We start from the raw sequence: 13,398 nt of genomic DNA, 5'->3' as shown, positions 1-13,398 counted from the left end.
TTTATTTATTTTTAAACAAATATTTAAACTGGGGGGAAATCTGGGAACTGCTTTTCTTTTTAGTCTCCCCATCTCCAAACATTGGATTGCCCAAGGCCCAGACCTCAGCTTTCTTCTCTTGTCTCTCTACACTCACAACTTGGGTGCTACGTCTGCACTTACAACTGTAAATGAAAACATACAGGAATTTCCCTGGTGGTACAGTGGTTAGGGGTCCAGGCTTCCACTGCAGGGGGCAAGGGTTTGATATATGGTCAGGGAACTAAGATCCTTCATGGCATGGCTGAAAAAGAAACAAATGAAACTATACACTAACCATTGCTAAATGTATATGTCCAGCCCAGACCTTTTCCCAGAACTGGAGACTCATATATGCCTACATGGAAGTCAAATGGGCATGTTACATTTACCAGGGTCCAGATCAAGCTAAGCTTTCATTTCTTCGAGGCTGCTCCTTTCTTGCATTCCCTCATCTCACTTGATAGCTACTCCATCCTTCCAGTTGTTCAAGGCAAGAATCATGAACTCATCCTTTTTTTTTTTTTTCTTAATCGGGAGAAAGAAGGATTTATTATTACTTGCAGCAAAGAGAACATAGGAGATGTCTCCCAAAGCAGTATAGTATCTCTTGGAATCATCCTTTTCTTTTTTTTCCCCTCAGTCGTGTATTGAGGCATGTGGGATATTAGTTCCTCAACCAGGGATCAAACTGCAAGGGGAAGTATAGAGTCTTAACCACCAGACCACCAGGAAGCCCCTGGAATCGTCCTTGACTCCCTTCCTTACATACCCCACATGGACTCTGTGAGTGAATCAATCCTGCCTTGAACATAGAAACAGGCTCTGAGCATGTCTAACAACCTCCAGGGCTTCTGCCCTGGTCCAGAAGCTGCCATTTCTCACCTGGATCTTGGTTTAGTTTCCTCATACTTGTCTCCTCACCTCTGACAGTCTATCCTCATTAGAGCCACAAGATGGATGGTTTTAAAACTTAGTAAGATTTGCCTTGCAGTTCAATCGTTCAGTCGTGACTGACTCTGTGACCCCATGGACTGCAGAACACCAGGCTTCCCTGTCCTTCACCATCTCCCGGAGTTTGCTCAAACTCATGTCCACTGAGTCAGTGATACCATCCAGCCATCTCATCCTCTGTCACCCTCTTCTCCTTTTGCCTTCAATCCTTCCCAGCATCAGGGTCTTTTCCAATGAGTCAGATCTTCACATCAGGTGGCCAAAGTATTGAGGTTTCAGCTTCAGCATCAGTCCTTCCAATAAACTCCCCCACTGGCCTCCAAGTAGGTCAGAGAAAACCCAGAGGATTAACCAGGGGCCTACAAAGTGCTCCTTGATCTATGTGTGTTTTTCCTCCAGTTTCATTCCCGGCTTCTCTCATCCTGGCCCATTTTGCTCCAGCCACACTGGCCTCCACGTTGTTATTCACACAAGCCTAGCCTGCTAGATTGGGTGCCCCAGGACATTGGCATTTGTCCTCTTCTCCCTGAAGGACCCTCAGTTCAGTTCAGTCTCTCAGTTGTGTCCAAGTCTTTGCAACCCCATGGACTGCAGCACGCCAGGCTTCCCTGTCTATCACCAACCGCCAGAGCTTGCTCTAACTCACATCCATTGAGTTGGTGATGCCATCTAACCATGTCATCCTCTGTCATCCCCTTCTCCTCCTGCCTTCAATCTTTCCCAGCATCAGGGTCTTTTCCAATGAGTCAGTTCTTCTCATCAGGTGGCCAAAGTATTGGAGTTTTAGCTTCAGCAGGGCCCTGAAGGGCCCTGGTGTAGATTAAATTGTGTCCCTCTCCCCTAAAATGCATGACCTAATCCCAGCCCCCAGAACCTGTGAATATGACCTCATTTGCAAATAGGCTCTTTGCAGATACAGTCAAGTTAACAGGAGGTCATACTATGATATAGCATCACTTATGTGTGGAATCTAAAAAATACAGCAAGTTAGTGAATATAGCAAAAAAAGAAGCATACCCACAGACATAGAGAACAAACTAGTGGTTACTAGTGGGAAGAGGGAAGGGGTGGAGCAACGAGGGGTAGGGGTTTGGTATGGTACGTGCTCAGTTGCTCAGTTGCTCAGTCATGTCTGACTCTTTGAGACTTTACGGACTGTAGCCCACCAGGTCCCTCTGTCCATGGAATTTTCCTATCAAGAATTCTGTAGTGGGTTACCATTTCCTTCTCCAGGGAATCTTCCCAAGCCAGGGATCAAACTAACGTCTCTTGCATCTCCTAACAGGCAGATTCTTTACCACTGTGCCACTTGGGAAGCCCCAGGGGCTTAAGAGATACAAACTATTATGTAAAAAATAAGCTATAAGGATATATTACACAACACAGGGAATGTAGCCTATATTTCATAATACTGCAAGTGGAGTATAAACTTAAAACATTGCAAACCACTACATTGTACACTTGTAACTTATATAATATTGTACATCAAAAATATTTCAATTTTAAAATGTCTTAAATTTTTTTTCCTAAATTAGGTCGGGTGGTCCAGTGGTTAAGACTCCATGCTCCCAGTGCAGGGGGCCCGAGTTTGATCCCTTGTCAGGGAACTAGATCCCACACAACTAACAGCCTGCATGCCACAGCTAATATCCAGTACAGCCAAATAAATAAATAGATAAAAATAAATATTTGAGACTCCATGCTTCCAAGGCAGGGGGTACAGTTTCAGTCCCTGGTTAGGGAACTTCAATTCCCACATGCCTCTCGATGAGGCCAAAAAATAACATAAAAACACATTCAAAAAATGAAAGTAAAAATGAAGTCATACTGGAATAGGGTGGGCCTTAAATCCAATGACTGGTGTTCTTTTAAGGAGAGATTTAGAGATGTCCATGAAGGAGAAGGCTTTGTGATGATGGAGGCAGAGGTTGGTTTGGGTGATGCAGCTGCAAGCCTAGGACCACCAAGGTTGCTAGCATGTAGAAGAGGCCAGGAAGCATCCTCCCCAGAGCCTGAGGTAGAGACCAGAGGCCTGCCGACACCTTGACCTTGGACTCCCCGCCTCTAGAACTGTGAGACAATCTGTTTTGTTTGAAGATAGCCAGTTGGTGGTCATCTGTTATGGCAGCCCCAGGAAACTACTGGCGGCCCTCCCTCAATACCAGATGCATCACACTGTCAACTGAGGGTGAGTAGGGGAGGGCCAATACTTGCAGGGAGGGTCTCCCGGGGACTGACCTGCTCTGCACCTCTGCTCCACCACCTCTGCGCAGGTCACCCCCAGCCCCATTCTTCCCTCCTGCCCCAGCCCCGGTGGACTCTCCCATGGTCTGAGCATACCTAAGGGGGAGCCTTCTTTCTTCCTCCTCTTTCCTGAGTCTCTCACTGTGACTCTGCTGCTTCCCTAGATTTTTCCTGCTGAGTCCGGCCTGAGGGGCTATTGATTGTTTCTCTGCATTTGCTTTCCTTCTGTGCCTCCAGCAACTCTGATGCCTTCTCTTAAGGGAGGAGTTGCAAAGGAAGCCAGAAAAAGAAAAGCGCAGATATAAATAGTTCAAGACTTTCAAGATCCTATCTTGCTTCCTTAACTAGTGGACCAGTTCACCCAAAGGCGGAACTACAAAGATCACAAACTTTAACCCATTTGTAACTAACTCAAGTCCTTTGTCAATCAATTCCTTCAGCCAATCCTCCAGGAAAAAAGAAGTAAAAATGGTAGGAACCACTGTTACCGGTGGGCTTCCCTTGTAGCTCAGTTGGTAAAGAGTCCTATAATGCAGGAGACCTGGGTTTGATTCCTGGGTTGGGAAGATCCCCTGGATAAGGAAATGGCAACCCACTCCAGTATTCTTGCCTGGAGAATCCCATGGACTGTAGCCTGCCAATCTCCTCTGTCCATGGGATCGAAAGAGTCAGACACGACTTAGTGACTAAACCACCACCCCCACCACCACTGTTACTGGTGGGCTAAGTAGAACAGATAGTGTAGTGAATGAGCTTTGTGACCTGTCAATATTTGAACAAAGGTAAGTCATGCTGTTGCTTAGCCACTGAGTTGTGTCCAACTCTTTGCAACCCTAGGGACGGCAACACACCAGGCTTCCCTGTCCTCCACTATCTCTTGGAGTTTGCTCAAACTCATGTCCATTGAGTCAGTGATGCTGTTTAACTGTCTCATCTTCTGCCTCCCCCTTCTCCTTTTGCCTTCAATCTTTCCCAGCATCAGGGTCTTTTCCAATGAGTTGGCTCTTCCCATCAGGTGGCCAAAGTATTGGAGCTTCAGCTTCAACATCAGTCCTTCCAATGAATATTCAGGACTGATTTCCTTTATGATTGACTGCTTTGATCTCCTTGCAGTCCAAGGGACTCTCAACACCACAATTTGAAAACATCAGTTCTTCAGTGCTTAGCCTTTTTTATGGTCCAACTCTCACATCTGAACATGACTACTGGGAAAACCACAGCTTTGACTATATGGACCTTTGTCAGCAAAATGATGTCTTTGCTTTTTAATACGCTGCCTAGTTTTGCCATAGCTCTCCTTCCAAGAAGCAAGTTTCTTTGAATTTCATGGCCGCAGCCACCATCTGACTTGCAAACATTGTTTCAGGGATGGTGCTACTGCCTTGCACCCCCACCCCCAGCTGTGGACTGAGGACTGAGGTGGCAGAGAGTTGGTGGGAGGCAACAGATGGAAAGTCATGAAGTGGGTCCCAAAGACCAACAGTTAGAGGGACGGTGGGCTGAGTCCTCTGGGAGCAGACACAGTGAGCTCAGCAGAGCAAAGACCCCCTAGTAACTGGAACCAGAAGGGTGGTCAGTTTTTTCTTCTTAAATAACGGTTCATGTTTCCATGTATTTTCTCTTCCATTTTTAGTCGTAGTGTATTGGCTTAGGGGCTTCCCAGTTGACGCAAGAGGTAAAGAACCTGCCTGCCAATGCAGGAGACAGAAGAGCACAGGTTTCATCCCTGGGTTGGGAAGATCCCCTGGAGTAGGAAATGACAACCCACTCTGGTATTTTTGCCTGGGGAATCCCATGGACAGAAGAGCCTGGCTGGCAACAGTCCATGGGGACACAAGAGTCGTACATGACTGAGCGACATAGCACTGAGCGACATAGCACACAGCATGCATGCATGTGATGGCTAGTGACTGTTCAGGAAAGGTCACTCTGATACACTTTGAGAATAAAACTCTATGGGAGAGGGGATGGATAAATTGGAAGATTGGGATTGACATATATACAGTATAATAATAAAATAGATAATTAATAAGGACCTACTGTATGGCACTGGTGGCTCAGACGGTAAAGCGTCTGTCTACAAGGTGGGAGACCTGGGTTCAATCCCTGGGTCAGGAAGATCCCCTGGAGAAGGAAATGGCAATCCACTCCAGTACTATTGCCTGGAAAATCCCATGGACAGAGGAGCCTGGAGGCTACAGTCCATGGGGTCGCAAAGAGTTGGACACGACTGAGTGACTTCACTTCACTTCACTCTATGGCACAGGGAACTGGACTCAATACTCTGTAAAGACCTATATGGGAAGAGAATTTTAAAAAGAGATATATGTAAATGTATAACAGATTCTCTTTACTGTACACCTGAAACTAACACAGCACCGTAGGTCAACTGTATACCAATAAAATTTTTTAAAAACAACTCTATAGGAAACTGTGATAAACATAACAGCAAAGAAACCCTCCTATAAGTGATGCCAGGAAGAGAAGAGAGATGTTGGGAGGAGTAGCTGGAAGAATCTGGGGTTTTATTCACAGCTCCAGGCAAACCGGTTTTGAGTCACTGGGAAACAGAAGGAGTGATGGGTCGTCCCTCGCCTCTTCTGAACCACGATGCATCCAGCCTTGTTACCAGCAGAGTGGTGGTAAAGAAAGGTTACTCATAAATAGGTCAGCTGTCAGTTGCACACAGGCCAGCCTCCAGCAGTGCCCTGAGGGCTCCAAGGGAAAGCAGCCACCTCTCAGAATTGTGCTCAGGGACCAGCTGTGCCTGGGACCCTGAAACCAACATGCTACCTTGTCCAGATGCCTTGCAAACAGGTAAGGACCCCTTGGCTCAGGCCTTCCCAAGAAGAACAGAGGGCCAGATGGAGGTGCCAGACTCCATCTGTGCTCAGCTCTGAGTGCTCCAAGGCCCCAGAGGGTGAATTGAGATTCTAACACAAATTCAGCCAGGCCAGGACCTTGACAGGGCTGCCTGCTCCCCTGTGCCCTGAGCTGGGTCTCCTGCGCATCCGGGCTCCACTTTGTCCTTCCCTTTGCTGAACGCTTCTAAGGAAACGTAAGGGGAAGCAAACTCTGATGCTTTGCCAGCATCATTGTTTCCATTCCTCTTCCTCATCCTTTGCTTATCAAGGCCAAAGGAACCGAATTCTTAATAAATCACCTCATAATCTAGTCCAATGGAGGTTTCAAATACAGTAGGAGCCCCAGGATACCTCTGTCACATCCTTGTTTTTATAAAGGAAAGGACATGAAGACTGAAACAAGTTGTGTTTCCAGCTGAGGCTCAGAGAAGATAAGGGGCCTGGACAAAGTCACACAGCCAGGTGGTGGCAGAAGTTGCTGCTCTGAGAGAGTCTGTGAAGTTTTTGCCTACCATCCATTCACCCTTTTTCTAGTTGCATCTTCCTTTGGGAAATGCCCCTTAATTTTAGTTCATATTGTGTGGGCATTTTTTTTTTTTTTTTAATATTTATCTATTTGGCTGTGCTGGGTCTTAGTTGCAGCATTCAGAATCTCTAGTTGCAGTGTGGAAATTCTTAGTTGCGTCATGTGAGATCTAGTTTCCTGACCGGGGATTAAACTCCAACCAGCAGCATTTGGAGTCCAGAGTCTTAGCTACTGGGCCACTGGGGAGGTCCCAGCTCACACTGTTGAGTGAGACTAACCTGGTCCCAGAATCTGGGGTAAACATGTGACTCAGGCCCAGGAAGTAATTTCACCCTCAATGATTGGCTTACAGATGGGCACGTGACCCAATTCAAGCCAATAAGAATCAGGCTTAGGATTTTGGCTCGAACAGTTGGGAGAGGAAAGCTGGGGCAGCTGAGCTGAACATAAACATGTGGGGGCCGCCAAGCCTGGAGAGCCTGACAGTGGGTAAAGCCAGCACAGGACAGCAGAGTGGAGAGATGGAGAGCTACTGAGTACTGGTGACAGTCTTTCAGCTTCTGGATCCAGCCCTGCCTGAAGCCATAAGCCAGTAAATGTTCTTTTTGGTTTGCTGCTGCTGCTGCTAAGTCACTTTAGTCGTGTCTGACTCTGTGCGACCCCATAGACGGCAGCCCACCAGGCTCCCCCATCCCTGGGATTCTCCAGGCAAGAACACTGGAGTGGGTTGCCATTTCCTTCTCCAATGCATGAAAGTGAAAAGTGAAAGTGAAGTCGCTCAGTTGTGTCTGACTCTTAGCGACCCCATGGACTGCAGCCCACCAGACTCCTCCATCCATGGGATTTTCCAGGCAAGAGTACTGGAGTTGGGTGCCATTGCCTTCTCTGTTTTTGGTTTGAGATTTGAATTGCTCACTGACATTTGCAAATGAAAAGTCCTGAACCAAGCGGACTCTAAATCCGTGTTCTCTCCAGACTCCACACTGCCACCAGCTGGTCCATCAAGCCTCTGAAGCACCATCCCAGCCCTCCCCAGGACGTATACTTCAGCAGTATTTTGGCTTGCCAGTTGACTCAGTGGTAAAGAATCTGCCTGCCAATTCAGGAGACTCGGCTTTGATCACTGAATAGGAAAGATCCCTTAGAGGAGGAAATGGCAACCCACTCCAGTATTCTTGCCTGGAGAATTCCATGGACAGAGGAGCCAGGAGGGCCACAGTCCACAGGGTCGCAAATGAGTTGGACACAACTTAGCAACTAAACAATACAATAGTACTTAGCTTCAGCTTGTCTCTGCTCCATAAACTGTGTTTACCTTTAAAATCTACCCCCTAGGATTTCCCTGGTGGTCCAGTAAATCCACCTGCCAATGCAAGGGACACGGGTTTGATCCCTGGTCCAGGAAGACCTCACATGCCTTGGAGTAACTAAGCCCTTCCACCACAACTACTGAGTCCCTGCAGACCAGAATCCAAGCTCTACAACAAGAGAAACCTCTGCAATGAGAACCCTGAGCGCTGAGATGAAGAGCAGGCCCCACTCTCTGCAATAAGAGAAAACCCACACAGCAATGTAGACCTAGCACAGCCAAAAATAAATACATACATAAATAATTTTTTTTAAGGTATGTCTTAAAAAAAAAAATCAGGCCCCTGGTAATTTCCTGGCAGTCCAGTGATTAAGACTCCATGCTTTCACTGCCAAGGGCCCGGTTTCCATCTCTGGTCTGGGAACTAAGGTCCCACAAGCCTTGTGATGTGGCCAAATAAAATAAAATTCAGTCCCTGACAAGGTCCTGACCCAGGTGCTTAAAAAAACTAAGAAGGGGACTTCCCTGGTGGTCCAGTGGTTAAGGCTCTGCGTTCCCAATGCAGGGGGTCTGGGTTTAATCCCTGGTCAGGGAACTAGATCCCTCATGCTACAGCTAAGACCCAGCCCGGCCAAATAAATAATTTAATTTTAAAAAAAAGAAGAAAGAAGAGGCCAGGTGAACAAGCACTGGCCTTTGCTTTCTCCTTTGGATCAAATCAGCCCCAGGGAGTGTGGGACCCTCAGCAGAGCCCAGGGTGCCCTCCGTGTGTTTCCTTCCACCTCCTCTGCAGTCACCCTAGGGGCTCCTCATCCTTCTAGGAAGGAGACAGCTAGAGACAAGCGAACAAAGCTTCCATCCACCATCTCAGAGGAGGAAGGAACCATGACAGGGACTTGTACACAAAACTTTATAAGCTTGGTATCTTGTAAACTTTTATTATTTTTTGTTATCTCACAGATGTTTCCTTGTAACGTCTAGGGGTGGAGGAGGAAGAAGAGGGGGTGGAGGAGGAAAAAGAGGAGGTGGAGGAGAAATCCCTTATAGAGAAAAAGAGATCAAGGGAGGGAGCTAGTCTGTGGAAGTGCCTGCATGAATTTCCAGCATCACTGTTGGTTTGACAAATGCAGCTGCTCTGTTGTGGGCTTGTGGGAAACAGACATCATTTCTTTTTTAAATTAAAAAAATTTGTTTTGCCACGCTGTGCAGCAGACAGGATCTCACTTCCCTGACTAGGTGTCAAATCCGTGCGCCCTGCATTGGAAGCATGGAGTCTTCACCACTGGACAGCCAGTGAAGTCCCAGACATCATTTCTGGCAAAAGCTACACCCCAAGATCTCAAGGGCTGTCTGATGACATGTCACCCCGAGTCTATGTACAGTTTATCGGGGGACTTTGTTCCAAATCCCCTGTGCCAACAACCTTGAAGAGCTCCCTACCCCCTTGTATGAATGCACAGTAAGCTTTGTGAATAGAGTCGGTCGCCCTTATTAGGCAGGTGAGGTTAAGACAAAGGACAGCCACAAGGGCAGGGGCATTTCATTTTGGATTCCAACACTTGGGGTCAGTGGTTAATTACTAAGTCTCTGTATTCCAAGGTCACTTGAAGTGGGAATGGAGACATGAATCCTATGTTAATCAGTGGATTAACCTGAGCAAATGGGCTTCTTTCAACAGGAGGGGCCACACCCCAAACTGCAAGCCCCTAGTACACAGCCTCCCCTGAGGCCAGAGAAAAGAAGTGAAATCACTCAGTCATGTCCGACTCTTTTCGACCCCATGGACTGTAGCCTGCCAGGCTCCTCTATCCATGGGATTTTCTAGGCAAGAATACTGGAGTGGGTTGCCATTTCCTTCTCCAAGGGATCTTCCCAACCCAGGAATCAAACCTGGGTCTCCTTCATTGCAGGCAGACTCTACCATCTGAGCCATCAGGGAAGCCAGACAAATGAGGGTCAAGCCTCTGCTCTTTTGGCCAGTATCTCTATTTCTGCTCCAGGATTCAGAGTTCTCCAAGGCTAATATTTCTAGATCTTATGGAGGAGCTGGCCAGAGACAAGGGTCTTTTATTTTTTTAATTTAGCCAGATTTTTAAAAATTTATTATTATAATTTTTAAAAATTTAGTTAATTTATTTTAGGTTGCACTGGGTCTTCATTGCTGCCCATGGGCTTTCTCTAGTTGTAACGAATGGGGGCTACTCTCTAGCTGTGGTGCTTGAGCCCAAGCACCATTGCGGTGGCTTCTCTTGTTGCAGACCATGGGCCCTAGGGCACCTGGGCTTCAGAAGTTATTGCTCACAGGCTCTAGAGCTCCGGCTCAGTAGTTGTGGCACACAGGCTTAGTTGGCATGTGGCATCAGACCCGTGTCCCCGGCATTGTCAGGCAGATTCTTAACCACCGGACCACCGGGGAAGTCCAGCTATATACTTTCTTATTGGGGTATAATTGCTTTACAGCGTTGTGTTGGTTTCTGCCATGCGGTGAAATGAATCAGCTATATGTGTGTGTGCGCGCTTAGTCGTTCAGTCATGTCTGACTCTTTGCAGCACCATGGAGCTTGCTAGGCTCCTCTGTCCATGGGATTTTCCAGGCAATACTAGAGTGGGTTGCCATTTCCTTCTCCAGGGGATCTTCCTGACCCAGGGATTGAACTCGAGTCTCTTGAGTCTCCTGCATTGGTAGGTGGATTCTTTACCACTGTGCCACCTGGGAAGCCCAGCTATACATGTATATACAAATATACATGTATATTTGTATATATATACCATATATATAACCCTCTATGACCTCCATCCCACCCCGTAGGTCATCACAGAGCACCGAGTTGAGCTTCCTGTGCTTTGTAGCAGGTTCACACTAGCTATTTATTTTACACATGGTGGTGTATATATGTCAATCCTAATCTCCCGGTTCATCCCACCCTCTCCTTCACCTGCTGTGTCTACATGTCCGTTCTATACACCCGCGTCTCTATTCCTGCCCTGGGAATAGGTTCATCTGTACCAGTTTTCTGGATTGCATATCCATGCTTTAATAGCCGATACTACTTTTTCTGACTTACCTCACTCTGTGTGACAGACTCTAGGTCCATCTACCCCTTTACCAATGACCCCCAGATATGGAGCAATTCACCAGTTTGGGTGTCATCCTCGTGCAGGGGCCATGCTAATCTTTGTGTCATTCCAATTTTAGTATTTGTGCTGCTGAAGCAAGTGCTGCAAAAATCTTCTGATGCCACGGGCTCTTTCTGTCAAGTACTTCAGCACCTTTTGTCTGGAGGCTGGTTGCGTCTGATGTTGGCAGTTAAGGTGGGGCCAACATTCTGGAAAAGCTGGGGGAAGGTGTGAGCCTGATGCCAGAAGGGAGAGACTAAAGGATATGATCACTGCCCCCCCACCCCACCCAACCCCAGACTATCCCCTCCCCACACCAGGCCTCCCTGCCTCTCAAGTCACTGCTGCTTCTCCCTGAATGAAATCAGAGAGGAACAGACAGCAAAGCAGAGCAGACTTCGAGGCCAGAAACCCAACCCCAGGGCACCCCTGGAAACAGGTGCTGTCACTCAGGGTATGGGAAATTCCCAGCTCGAACTGCCGTCTGAGCACAGAGGCGTCCAGGGGCCGGTGGTTTCCTCAGGGGCAGGTGCTCCTGGACTCGTCCTCCCCGTGCAGCCATCTGGGCCCTGCTCCTTCCCAGCCTGCCTGCTGGCATTGCCCAGAAAGAGCCACCCCAGTGCTCCTATGCTGTTTTTCCGGTGACACCCAACATGGCCATGCTGGGCTGAGGCCCCGGGAGGCTGGGGCAGGAGAGCTGAGACCCCTGGCTTGACCCCAGAGTTTGGTTTTAGGGGAAGCACAGCAAAACAGGAGGCGTGTCTCTCTGCCTGTTTCCTTCTTGTTTCCTTTGTCCCCGGAAAGACTGAACAAAAGTCCTCAACATGAACGAAATTGAAGGGAGGGACATGCATCCTAAAAAGTTCAGAGAGCAAAACAAGCCAGGACAAGGTCCCTAGGGCCGTGTCCCCTTGATGCTGCAGCGGCCTCTGTGGTGGCCTCTGGAGTGGCCTCAACACAGCATCTGTGCAACAAGGGAAGAGCAGAAGGGACCTGCTGTCTGGGAATTTCCCTTCACCCAGTGACAGCTCCACTCACCAAGCTTTGCCCAGAGCTCTGGACCAGCTTGGCCCCAACCACAGGCCCCTGAGTCAGCCACAGAGTAGAGTCAACTGGGGCTGGAGGGGAGAGCTGGGAGGCTGGCCAGCGTTAGAGCCAGCGGGATGGGCCCAGCAGGCAGAATCAAGCAGAGACTAAGGGGCTCAGGGCAGCTCCCGCAGTGCCCCCTGGTGGCTAAAAGCAGCCCTAGCCCACCCCCAAGACCCCAGACTGTTTTGCCACAAATTCCTGTCCATCTCTTAGCGACCCCATGGACTGCAGCATGCCAGGCTCCTCTGTCCTCCACTGTCTCCTGGAGTTTGCTCAAATTCGTGTCTGTTGAGTCAGTGATGCCATCCAACCAGCTCATCCTCTGTTGCCCCCTTCTCCTCCTGCCCTCAGTCGTTCCCAGAATCAGGGTCTTTTCCAATGAGTCAGCTCTTCCCATCAGGTGGCCAAAGTATTGGAGCTTCAGCTTCAGCATCAGTCCTTCCAAAGAATATTCAGGGTTGATTTCCTTTAGGATTGACTGGTTTGATCTCCTTGTTGTCCAAGGGACTCTCAAGAATCTTCTCCACCACCACAGTTCGAAAGCATCAAATTTTTGGTGCTCAGCCTACTTTATGGGCCAGCTCTCACATCTGTACCTGACTACTGGAACTACTAGCTTACCTTCTGCCCATGGAGCAGACAGGATAAGAGAGCAGGATCAAGAGTCTCATTACATTTTTTGCCCCGCAGTCCTCTTTTGCCTCACCCTATCCTAGACCTGACTTTTACCCTAGGATGTTGGATGGAGGGTCACCTTGCTCTTGTTCCGTGGGTGCTGAGAGCTGGGGGAGGGCTTGGGGTCCTTTCCACCCCTGCGGCCCCAGGTATTACATGTCTGGAGTCCTAGTTCCACAGCAGCAGACAGATTGAAGTTTTCACACTGACATGGGAATTTTGTTTTCCCAATCCTAGCTAGGTTTGAGCTCAGCTAAAGCAGCAGTTTTGACAGCCCTGACCATACCCTAAGGGTTTATATATATATGTATATATACATATATATATATATATATTTAAGATAACAAGAAGCACAGCCAAGGGTGAGGCAGTGTGCTGGGTGGCCATGACATTGGAAAACATTCTCTAAAAACACCACATTTCTGACAGTTTTGAAGTGATCTGTTGACAGTTGTTATGACTTAGGTGAAAATGACATCTTTTCAACCAAAGGTGTTAGGACCAGTGGATATCCACATGCCACAGCTTTCACAAAAATCAACTCAAATAGATCCAAGACAGAAATCTAAGAGCCAAAACTGTTAAACTCTTAGAAGGAAACA

The 13,398-nt window shown here is 47.9% G+C and overlaps 1 long non-coding RNA gene and 1 pseudogene across 1 annotated transcript in view; one reads left to right on the top strand and one right to left on the bottom strand.

Annotated features, from left to right (window-relative positions):
• Positions 1-13,398, top strand: part of LOC133227835 (uncharacterized) — a 56,718-nt gene that overhangs the window by 25,763 nt on the left and 17,557 nt on the right. The window lies entirely within an intron of this gene.
• Positions 11,032-11,131, bottom strand: LOC133228327 (U6 spliceosomal RNA; annotated as a pseudogene).

This window comes from Bos javanicus, chromosome 16 (assembly GCF_032452875.1).
Source record: "Bos javanicus breed banteng chromosome 16, ARS-OSU_banteng_1.0, whole genome shotgun sequence".
In the NCBI taxonomy this organism is placed as follows: Eukaryota; Metazoa; Chordata; class Mammalia; order Artiodactyla; family Bovidae; genus Bos; species Bos javanicus.
This window is presented reverse-complemented; position numbering and strand designations above follow the sequence as displayed.